This window comes from Myotis brandtii, unplaced genomic scaffold, assembly GCF_000412655.1.
Source record: "Myotis brandtii unplaced genomic scaffold, ASM41265v1 scaffold434, whole genome shotgun sequence".
Classification (NCBI taxonomy): domain Eukaryota; kingdom Metazoa; phylum Chordata; class Mammalia; order Chiroptera; family Vespertilionidae; genus Myotis; species Myotis brandtii.
In genome coordinates, this window is record NW_005366599.1 from 900327 (window position 1) to 910255 (window position 9929).

General features: G+C 50.4%; 1 long non-coding RNA gene across 3 annotated transcripts in view; it reads left to right on the top strand.

Moving 5' to 3' along the window:
• LOC102258351 overlaps window positions 1-8756 on the top strand; it is a 9342-nt gene extending 586 nt beyond the window's left edge. The window contains exons 2-4 of one of the 3 annotated variants that reach the window (XR_001363700.1): window positions 200-310; window positions 517-749; window positions 8477-8756. This is a non-coding gene — a long non-coding RNA (uncharacterized LOC102258351). Of the gene's footprint in view, window positions 1-34; window positions 311-516; window positions 750-1052; window positions 1229-3118; window positions 3911-8476 lie in introns of those variants that run through there. The other 2 variants (XR_001363701.1, XR_001363702.1) reach the window with 2 other exon arrangements.
• Window positions 8757-9929: the final 1173 nt, after the last annotated feature.

The following is a 9929-nucleotide window of genomic DNA, read 5'->3' on the forward strand; positions in this document are numbered from 1 at the left end:
CTGCCCATTCTCGCTTTCTTTCCATTCAGGACTTTCCCTTTAGGACATGGAGCAGGTGGCTCTGTTCTCCCAGGCTCACTCACTCACTCAGCACGTGTGCTGAGCTCCCCGTGCGCCTGGCCCCAGCGGGGCCCGGGGTGATGGTGGCAGTGAGCCCCAGCCGGACTCCGGACCTGCCTGGTCGGTGCTTGTTTTCTAGTGATGAGGAGAAACGAGCGAGCATCGGTGGGATCATCTCAGGAACACACGTCAATGGGAGGAGTCACAGCACAGGCCGCGGACCCACCGGGCATCAGACCTACGCAGGGAGGTCAGACCAGGCTCCGCAAGAAGTGCCAGTGGGAGGGGACCCGGAGTCGCTTCTCCCTCTAGGATGCTGGCAGGTGTTGGTCGGGCGTCATTTGATTCCGGGTCAGGGCGGCAGCTGACTGATGCTTAGTTCTCACATCGATGTCTCTCTCTACTTCTGTGGCACCTTCTAGATCAGACACTCACATCAATTTATTTAATCTCCAGGGCGACTTGAGGAGACAGTGCTCACACCTCCACGCTGCAGGTGAGGACATGACCCCGCGAGGCCTCCACAGGCACAGAGAGCTGGGCTGGGGTGTGGACACACGTCTGTCCCATGGAAGGCCCGCCTCCTCGCCGCCATGCCAGGTGTATCCATCCTTTCCATCCAGACGTGTCTCGGAGGAATTCTGGAGGGAAGAACATCGGGTGCCATTGGGCGGGGCAGACAGACGCAGGTAGGTGGTGTCTAGAGGGTCAGCTCTGACAACGCCTGCCCCCGCTGCCTCCGGGAGGTCACCTGGCAGATTCCAGAGGCGCCGGCAGCGCCGGAAGGGAGTCTGGCTTTTTGGAAAGTGGCTAATGGCTGGGAAGTGGCCAGCGGCACTGTTCCCAAGCCCCCAGCCGGTGGGCTGTTGTCCAGGGGTCCCGTGGGGGGAGGTGGCGGCAGCGGTGGAGCGCCTGGCCCAGACCCTCGCAGTGAGGGTTTCTGCAGTCAGTGGTTGTTCATGGCAGGAAGATGGTTCTTGCTTCCTTCCCAGTTTGGACACGCTGTGGCTGTGCTGCTCCAGATTCAGACCCGGCCCTGTGCCCGCTGGGCCGGAGCCTCCTGGTTGATCTGAGGTCGCCTCTCTCCAGAGAAGGCAATTCCGTGCACACGCTGTGCAGTGAGGAAGGACGCCTCCCCTTTCCAAGTCCTCTTCGGGCAGAAACACCTGCAGGCATGTTGCAGGGGCGGGGGGGGGCCCCGCTGCTTGTTCCGAGGGGAGGGGCTCGTCTGCACGGCATCTGCGCCTCAGCACCTGTGAGTGTGGTTATGGACGTGAGAGCACGTGGGTGTGTGAGTGTGAGAGAGTGTGCGCATGGGTATGAGAGTGCATATGTGTGTGTGTGAGCGTGTGTATGGCTATGAGTGTGTGTGAGAGTGCATATATGTGTGTGTGAATGTGAGAGGATGTGCATATGGGTATGAGAGTGTGGGAGTGTGTATGGGTGTGTGAGTGTGTGTGAGAGCGTGTGTATGGGTATGAGTGTGTGTGAGAGTGCATATATGTGTGTGTGAGTGTGAGAGAGTGCATATGGGTATGAGAGTGTGGGAGTGTGTATGGGTGTGAGAGTGTGTGAGAGTGTGCATATATGTGTGCGTGAGTGTGAGAGAGTGTGCATATGGGTATGAGAGTGTGGGAGTGTGTATGGGTGTGTGAGTGTGCTTGAGCGTGTACATGTGGATGTGAAAGAGTGAGTTGTGTATGTGACTGTGAGAGTGTACATGCGCACGTATGTGAGTATGTTTGTGAGTGTGTATGGGTGTAAGTGTGTGAGAGCATGCATAAGTGAGTGTGAGAATGTGTGTATAGGTGTAACCATGGGTACATGGCATTATGGTGTGAGAGAGAGTGAGAGAGAGAGCACGCGCGCGCGTGTGCAAAGCAAGAGAAGACCATCGAGGCGCCATCACAGAAAAGCAGCTGCAGGCCTGGGACTGAGTGTAGAAGTGAAGGAAGCCGCTGTCAGCCTGTGGGAAAGTTGAAGGATGATGGCGGGGGCGGGCCTCATCATTAGTAACAAAGAAACAATTTCTGGAGGATGAGGCCCAGAAATCAGGATTTTCACAAGATTCCCAGGTGATTCTAATGTGCAGCTGAGGTTGAGAACCACTGGCTTACACTAAGGCGGACGAGACCCCAGTAGGAAGCACGTGACCTCCAAGCCTGTCCCCGGGACATCACGAGGGAACAGGGCCTTGGTGGTGAGCCCCTCGCCACCCTGCTCACCCCGACCCTGCGCTGCAGGAGGCCCGGCGCCCCCAACCCCAGGTGCCCTAGGAGTCTCGGGCCCTCTCCCTCGTGGAGCAGCAGGTTTCCATACAAAGTCCGCGCTTAGAGCAACCAGGGAGCCCGTTGCCTGCTGGAGGCTCCCTTCTCGGAGCTCATTGCACATTCAGACGGCGCTTCCCGTGGCTCAGGGGCGTGGGAGAGTGGGGGGGGCACATCGTGAATGATTTAAATGTTCCCACATGTTCTTTCAACCGATTTCGGATCCCGGCCTCTGATTTTGCTGCCCCAGAAACTGCTTGTGTCTCAGGCTAACCATTGAGATTCAGAACGAGGGGCCTCTTTAACTGCAGGGCTTTTGGATGGTGTTGGGGAGTTTACCAAGCACGCTCATAGCCCCTCGATCTCTTTCGAGCGGCTTAGATGGTGGAGCACATGGTCTGCTCCTTGCGCAGCCTTGGGCCAGCCCCTGAAGTTGGGGGGCGGGAAGGGGGTCTGAGCATCTCACCTCACCGAGCTGCTGTGAAAACAGAGAAAGAAGGCCTTGCGGGGGGAGGTGTTGGGCATTTGCCTTTTTTGTTGTTATTTTCGTTACCGGAGGATATTTTCTCCCATTGCTTTTCAGGGAGTGTGTATGTGTGTGTACGTGTGTGTGTGAGGTGTGTGTCTACCTGTGTTTCCCTGGCTCTGTGTGTGCCTCCATCGAGCTGTGTGCATGCATGTTCATTGTCCCTGACAGGTGACATCCTATCTACATGGGGATTCCTGGGCAGGGGGGGTGGCTCCTCGCCCCTCACCGCCTCCCTCAGTGCCTCCGTCTCTCCTGTTTATAGGCCTTCTATCCCTCTTCTGGAAACTTCCACCTCAGCTCTGCACTTAGTTCCCGGACCGCAGTGACTGGCTCCCCGCCTCTCCCCACGCCTCCCGAGGCCTTGCTCTCTGCCTCGTTCCCACCCAGGGCCGTTTCCTGCCAAGGTCGTATGCGTTGTCTGAGTGGCAGGAGCTTCTACGGAGCCTGCACGTCGCTGGCAGCCAGATCCTCTTCATTTCATAATTGCCCGTTCTAAATGGATTCATCTAGGACGAGCCCTAACCGCTGGAAACAGAACTCTTTATTTGTCCTCTCTCATAAAGAAGCCGCTCGATTAATTATGCCAACTTGCATTTTATTAAGTGTGGCATTCATTTTGATTTAAGAATATTTTTACCTCTTCAAGTGCTTTTAAGAAAGGTTATGGCCAAAAAAAAAAAAAAAAAAAGGTCTATTCATCTCTGCAGTATATTTGGTTGCTTTTCATAAATTGTCTAGATTGCATTTTAAGGGAGTGGAAATTGAATCTAGTCTTTTTTCTTTAAATTGCTGAAGCCAATTAGCAGCTAATGTGTTCAGGAGGAGAGAAGCACTCAGATCTATAATTGAGCAGAGCCTTCCGAACGCTGCATTTCAGCTCAGTCCTGCCCGCTCTTTCCGTCTTCCCCCCATCGCATTTCCCAAAGAACAGCTTCCCTTACCAGCCCCCCGTTGAGACCTGGGCCACTGGGAGGAGAGTGGGGGCGTCAGAGCTGCTGCGCCCCAGGATGCCAGGGAGGGATCAGTCCCTGGGGATTGGCTCCCATTCCTCCAGGGGCTCTCTGTGGCCCCAGGAAGACTGCCTGGGGAGACGGGGGAGAGAGATGCTTACTGGCATCTCGAACCTTCTTTATCCTTTCAGTTCTTCTAGTTGTCAAGGATGTGAAGCAAAGCTTACGAAGTTCAAATCGCAGGAGAACTAAAAACACACCCTTTATTGACACACAAAGCTGGTTTCTTACTGGGAAGTTCCTGGGGAGTTGTGATCTGACCACACAACCAGAGACACCCCTAGATTTCCAACTGTCTGACACCCCTCACCCCTTTCTCAGCACTGCTTCTAACTTAAAGTAGGTGTTAGCAAACCACAGCCCACAGACCAAATCTGCCTTTTGTAAATTACATTTTTTTGGGGGGAACATAGCCACACCCATTAATTTAGCGGCTTTGGGCTACAAGGCAGAGTTGAGTAGTTTTGACAGAGACCGTAGGGTCTGCAAAGCCAACATATTTACATCCGGTCTTTTCAGAAGACATTTGTTGACTTCTAGTTTAAAGCATTGAAAGAAAAAGTGTGTAATTTAGATTTAACTTCCCCCTCTTTTTCGGGGGGCGGGGGAAATAGTTAAAACTCTCTTTTAGGAAACTTGGGGGAATCCAATGCCCTTGCAACCTGGTGCGCTGTGTACGGTACTGAACTTTTCCAAAGCCCCTTGGAAAAAAAGGCCTGGCGCTGTCCACGGTGCTGAACTCGTTTGGTCTTCACTCGTTAAAAGCATGGTTAACGGGAGAGAAGAGAGGATTTCTAGGCAGGTGGAGACCAACCTGCATGCGCTTCGTGTGGGAGGACACACTACTTATGCTCAGCGTCTCTCCAGGCTTCTCGGAGTGAACAGGCGGAGGTGGCTCTTGTCGAGGGAGGGTTCTGTGTGTCTCTGCTTTTTAATGAAGAGGAATGGCTTGGAGAGCGCGTTCCTAGCCAGCGGATATTGCATTGCTGATGAAAGGAGACTCCGATCCCGGCGAGTCCATGCATGCCATCTACTTTAGGTGCCTGAAGGTCAATTAAAAGTATGTTTATGTTTTCACTGCCGCTCTGTGACAGGGAGGTATAACATTTAGACAGCGTGGCTGTATTTATGTCCGAAATGTGGACATAAACTTCCTGTTTTACACGGGAACTAAAATCAATAATGACACAGAGCAGCATTTCATCAAATGAATTCTGAAAGGTTCCTGAAGTCGATCCAAATTGCAGGAAGAGAGATGAATGTAGTAAAAAAAAAAAATATTCAGGCCAGCTAATTTTGCCAAGTTTGGGAGAGGGTGTACATCATAAAAAATAAGGGTAGTTCTGGGGTTTCTTTGAATAATTCTGGTCTCTTAAAATTGATCGCTCTTTCTCCGAGGTGACATATGGAATGGGGCTTCACCACGCTCTGCTTATTTTGATATCAAACCTGCCAGAATGTAGAGAGAGGCAACCTGAAATATACCTATGTTGATTTTTTTTGGTTAAAAGATATATAAAAACTTGGTTGTCTAGCCTCAGAATTTAAAAAATCGACACATAGCAACATTTGACACCTCATTTCCTAATACGCTTAACTTATTGCTGTATTCCTAGGGGAGAGCTGGGACTGGGTGTTACTCAATGTCTTCATGACCTAGAATTGCTCAGGGGCTGCCTCGCCAAGGTCAGGCGGGAGGCCCTGCTGACGCTGTTGGATGGTCTCATTTGAAGGAATAAAATGCTACGGTGCAGGTCATGTGTGGAGGGTCAGGAAGGGAGCCCAGTGAGGGTGACGTCTTCAGGGTCCGCTGCTGGAAACAGGATGAGGTTTCTGAGCAAATCTTAGCATTTGCTGCATGACCTGCCCCCGGGCTGTTCCAAACACAGTGATAATCTTGTAAGAACTGGGTCAAATAGGAACAATGTGGAACTATTCCAAACAACTCTTTTATTGTTGAGATATGTAAAAAAATAGCCTCTCTCTCTCTCTCTCTCTCCTCTCTCTCTCTCTCTCTCTTCTCTCTCTCTCTCTCTCTCTTACCAAAGGAAACTCCAGGGTCTAGTCTTGCATTTTTTTTTTACCACTGCTTAAAACTGCTCTCTAGAACCATTTGAAGCTTCAATTCTAAAGTACAGATAGCAGGTTGATGTGTCTACATTTGGTGAATCTCCTACAAGGACCAGGGTGCTGTGGGAAGCTCCAGTCTGCATGCAAAAACCTTGGGGGAAAGATTCTGTGTGAACCAAAGAAATGGAAAGATGATGAATGAGTGGAAGGATGGGTGGGTGAATGGATGGATGGATGATGAATGGATGATGGATTGAAGGTGAATGGATGGATGATGATGGATTGAAAGGGAAGGATGAATGGATGGGTGGATGGATGGATGGATGGAAGGATGCATGGGTGGATGGGTGGAAAGAAGGAATGGCTTCTTTGGTGGACTATAGTAACGGTATTACACCCCAAGGTTCTTATGAAAACCTGCAAGTCCTCGACTCTTGCCCCTCTCATTGTTTCTCTTTTGCTCTGAGAAAGTGTTTGCTGGAGGCTCAGCTGTTAGCATCTGATAAGCACTGACCTCTGTCGGAGGAGGGCAACCGCCTCTGCTCAGTGGAGGCTCCAGCAGAGAAGGGGGGCTTCTGAGTAGGCTCACTCAGCTTCCCTTAAACTGGTCACGTCTAACCTGATGAACTTGGCATTTTCAGAAGCATCATGTGGTGCCAGCTGATGTCTACGTGCATGTCACTGACAAGAGTTGTTCATTGTGGGGGGTCAGAGACTTGGGTGGCATTTGGTTGTGACAGGCCAGAGAGAACATGAAATGTTAAGATGTTTTAGGTTATGGCTCTAATTATTCCTGGGCTCCTTGACCAAGGGGGTGGTGTGTGTGTGTGTGTGTGTGCGCGCGCGCACACGCGTGCACATGCATGTGTGAGTTTACAGTGGTGGGGGTGGCGGAAGACTGAATGCTTAGAGGTCAGGGGCTCAGTCGCTACAATGGATGTTTTCTTTTGGTGGGGATTGGTTCTGGTCCACTGGGGTCTGGGGCTGTATGCCTGGATCCTGGGGAACAGATGAGCCCTAGCCCTTCAAGACAGAGGTAGTGAGCCCTACATTGAGGAAGATGTGAGATTCCGGATCATGGAGCTGAGAACTGAGTGGAGAATATCCTAATAACAGTGATACAGGATTTCAAAATCTGTTTTTGAGAAGCTGTGTTTTGAGAAGAAGGGATTGGAAGAAACACAGCTTAACTTTCTTGGGGGTTAGAAATGATAAAAACAATGCATTTGTGAGGTTTTCATTTCTGTGGCCTTCCCTCAAGCCCCGTGAGGTCCATGGGAAAGACACCACTGTCCCCAATGGGTATGAATAAGGAGATGACTACGATGATGATGATGATGATGATGGTGATGATGGGGGGATGATGGTGAGGAGGAGGATGATGATGGTGGTGATGATGAGAGTGATGACGGTGATGATAACGAGGGTGATGATGGTGGTGATGCTGATGATGGTGGTGGTGATGATGATGGTGGTGATGATGGTGGTGATGATGAGGATGTAATGAAAGCGATGGTAATGGTGATGATGATGATGGTGGGGGTAATGATGGTGATGATGATGAGGATGATGTGATAAAAATGATCGTGATGGTGATGATGATGGTGATGATGATGATAGGTTGTAGCTACTCTTTAGTGTGGATTGTGTTCCAAGGATTGTGTTCAATAATCACCATACCTCATTTCATTTGTGTCTCAGGACAATTCTATGCTTTTATAGAAGGGAAAGCAGAAACTCACAGAGAGTGTATTTATTTATTTCTAACTTTATAAATATTAAGGCATCCCCACAACAACCCTGTGAAATCGGTATTATTATCATCATCACTTTCAACTTATAGCTGAGGAATCTAGGGCAGGAGAAGGTAGGTAACTTACCCAAGGTTACACAGCTGGTAAGTGGCTGAGGCAGGATTGGAATCTTTGCCCCATGTGCCGTCTGCATGGGTAGACCGGCTCCTGTCCCTGCTCGGCCACCTCGTGCTGGCTGGCTCTGCTCAGCTCACTTGGCGCCCCACGCCCCACGCCCCACGGCGTATTCCTTCCCATGGTTCTAATAACCCGCTCCTCCTGCCTCGCTTTAATTAGGTTCCGTAAAACATCTCCTGCTGTGAGTTCTGGTTCCATAATTACTTCATGTTTCAGCTTCAAAGAAACCTGGATCTGCCCCCTCACTAATTTAAGAGGACGCTTCGCTCTGTGAGCTAAACGCCCTCCAAATCCCTGAGCCGGCTCCGGAGGAGCTCCGAGGGTTGTGTTTTCATGACCGGAAAGGGCAGCTTTCCTGTTCCTCTCGCCAGCCAGTGTCTCTGGATGCAGCACTGGGCCTGGCGTCCCATGCGGGCGACAAAAATCCCCAGGTCAGCAGCATAGCCTGCGAGCCCGTGGCCGGCACCTCCCACTGTGCACCTGGGAGCCGGGATGAGACCCCCGCTGCTCTCCACAGAGCATCCCAGGCGCAGCGGGACCTCGGTTCTCGAGCCTCATCCTTCCGGAGGCGATGTGCTAGAAACTGACTCATGTCCTCCCATTAGAAAGAGCCCTTTCTGAATGCTGCGGATCCTTCCGGAAAACCCTTGAACCTAAGGACAGTCGGAGACCCCCGCGAGCAACGTGCCTCTGGGGGCGGGCAGAACCTCGAGAGATTCCCGTAACGTCTAATCCTCATGTCATTCCAAGTCGATACCAAAGGTGCAAGCACAGCAAGGAATTCTCGTATTCTCCCTCCCAAGCCAACCATTGTGCCCATTTTGGCTTTATCATCTATCTATCTATCTCTCTATCTCTCTATCTATCTATCTATCTATCTATCTATCTATCTATCTATCTATCTATCTATCTATCTATCTACATCATCATCATCATCATCTATCATCTATCTATCTATCTATCATCTATCAATCAATCAATCTATCTATCTATTATCTATCATCTATCTATCTATCTATCTCTACCTACCTACCTTGATATATAGACATATATGTTCAAATTCCTTCAACTGTCCTAATAATGTCCTTCAGACCTGCTTCATTTTCCACTGTCCAGGGTCTTATCCAGCTCACGCAGCGCATTTGGTCACCATCTTGTTTAGTCCCCTTCCACCTGGCTGAGTTCTCAGGGATGTTGACCTTGACATTTTAAAAGACAATAGGCCAGTGGTGATGTAATGCCCTAAATGTGGGTTTCCTACCTTTTCCTGGTGTTTGGCTTTGGACGATGCTTTCTGGGCCAAGACGCCTGAGGCGATGCTGGGCTCTCACTTCCCCACAGCAGAGGCACAGCAACCTCAGCCTCGGTGATGTTGACCTTGATCCCTGGGCGCCCACTAGGTCTTTTATTACTTCCTGTAAGTGACTCCTTCCCCTTTATACTTAACAGGTCATTTGCGGGAGACACTGAGACAGGTAAGTATTGTACTTCCAGACTAAGCTTTGTAGCCACTAGGTTTTTGTTGTTGTTGTTAATCCTCACCTGAGGCTATTTTTTTTCCCCACGATTTTTAGAGAGAGTGGAAGGGAGGAAAGGCGGGGGGTAGAGAGAGAGAAACATTGATGTGAGAGAGACACATGGATTGGTTGCCTGCCGCACGTGCTGACTAGGGCCGCTGATCGAACCTGCAAACCTGGTATGTGCCCTTGACTGGGAATCGAACCCTCGACCCTTCGGTGCATGGGCCTGCACTCTAACCACTGAGCAACACCAGCCAGGGCTAGGTCCTCTAGTTTCAGCGTGAATCGATGACTTCTAATTCCAGCGTTCCTTCTACACTGAGTAGCAGGCATTCTCCCAGGAGGAAGCGAGCCCTCTCTTCTCTCCCATTAATTTATGTTCTCTAGTTTCAGCGTGAGTCGATGACTTCTAATTCCAGCACTCCTTCTACACTGAGTAGCAGGCATTCTCCGAGGAGGAAGCGAGCCCTCTCTTCTCTCCCATTAATTTATTAAAATTACCACATTAGTAGTTATTAAATCTGTTTATGCCATCTAAAATT